The sequence below is a fragment of the Helianthus annuus genome, chromosome 15 (genome assembly GCF_002127325.2).
Source record: "Helianthus annuus cultivar XRQ/B chromosome 15, HanXRQr2.0-SUNRISE, whole genome shotgun sequence".
Lineage (NCBI taxonomy): Eukaryota > Viridiplantae > Streptophyta > Magnoliopsida > Asterales > Asteraceae > Helianthus > Helianthus annuus.
Genome location: NC_035447.2, coordinates 54,893,786 through 54,895,553, shown reverse-complemented (window position 1 = coordinate 54,895,553; position 1,768 = coordinate 54,893,786). Strand labels below are relative to the sequence as shown.

General features: G+C 43.3%; 1 non-coding gene across 1 annotated transcript; it reads right to left on the bottom strand.

Moving 5' to 3' along the window:
* Positions 1 to 1,031: 1,031 nt before the first annotated feature.
* LOC118487781 lies at positions 1,032 to 1,138 on the bottom strand. The gene has a single exon (XR_004882724.1). It is a non-coding gene; the product is annotated as a small nucleolar RNA R71 (small nucleolar RNA).
* Positions 1,139 to 1,768: the final 630 nt, after the last annotated feature.

The following is a 1,768-nucleotide window of genomic DNA, read 5'->3' as shown; positions in this document are numbered from 1 at the left end:
TGGGTGCACTTGCCCATATGTGTGTTTAGTGTTAGTAAAATATCGTGTTTTATAAATTTAAAACTTGACTAAAGTGTTAAAAAGGGCATAAAATATTAATAAAAATATAACACACTCGACACGCATCAAGTTTTTGGTGCTGTTGCTGGGGACACAAGGATTTTAAGAAAGTTAGGAATCAACGGCCTAATCGTTTTTCTTATTTTTTCTGTTTTTTAGGATTTTTCTAGATTTTTCAGTTTCTGCAGAGTTTAGCACGGGGCTGTGCCTGGTTGGACACGGGCCGTGCCCAGCATCCTTGCTGGCAGTTTTTATTTTCCGAGTTACAGAGAGTTGAGCACAGGTCATGTCGGTGCAGCACGGGGCCGTGTTGAACTCTCCAGTAACTGGGATCTGGAAAACAATCACTGTAACTCCGACCACGGGCCGTGTTCATCTGAGCACGGGGCCGTGGTTAAACTTCTGACCGACATTCTTTTTGTTTTTATTGCAGGACTTGGAACCCAGGCGTCGCACCTGAACTCTCTACGCAGTGTATGAGCTCCAGTTCCAGTAAAGACATAAAAGAACCTCTAGACGAACCCGAACGCTTTCTATGAAAAAGACTTAAAGCTAAAAAACCAAGAGAAAGTTTCGGGGGACCCACTTCCAATGGTGGATCAACGTACCCTCATGGATTACCTACGACCCACCGTAGGTAATCTTGGCGCCACTATCAATGCGCCGAATGTCGATGCCAACAACTTCGAACTTCGGCCGCATTTGATCCAAATGCTCCAAAACGCCGCAACCTTCCACGGACTTGCGGACGAAGATCCCCATTTACGTATTACCAATTTTTTTTGGAAATATGTGATATTTTTCGGATCAACGGAGCATCAAATGATGCCATCCGCCTCCAAATGTTTCCATTTTCACTAAAAGACCGAGCTAAGGCTTGGCTGAACACCCTCCTAGTTGGTTCGGTAAACACCTGGGATGAACTAGTCCAAAAGTTTCTGTATAAGTATTTCCCTCCTGCTAAAATGGCTAAATTAATGACTGAAATTAATACATACTCACAAGAGGACGGGGAATCCTCATATGAAACTTGGGAAAGGTTCAAGGAGCTACTAAAAAAGTGTCCTCATCATGGTCCTGCGGTGTGGCAATAAGTATCCACTTTCTATAATGGGTTGTTGCCACACACATGACAAACACTTGACTCTAGCTCCGGGGGACATTTAGGTAATCGTCGCCCAAATGAAATTCATAATCAAATTGAGTAAATTGCTCAAACCAATTTTAAATGGCACACTCCCCGAGGCACAAAATCTATTTCCCCGGGTGCCCATAAGGTTGACAAAAGCACCTCTTTGCAAGCCCAAATCGAGGCACTCTCTTCAAAAATCAAAAAGTTAGAAATGGCAAAAACGGCCTCGGTTATGGCTTGTGAAGGGTGTGGTGGGCCACATGAAAATTGGAGTTGTATGAAAGAAATGGATAATCAAACAGAAACGGTAAACTACATTGATAATAGACCTAGGCCGTCAGGTCCTCCAACGGGTACCTACAACCAAGGATGGCGTAACCACCTTAACCTTGGTTGGAGAGAACCCGACAATAGTAGTAACCAAAAAAATCAAAACCAACGAACAAACTTTCAACAACCAAGAAACGAGTCACAAAATTTCTCTCAACAACAACAAGGGGGACGAGAGAGGCTTGAAGATACTATCTCTCGCTTTATCTCCGACACCGACAAGAAAAACTCGGATCGATTTCAACA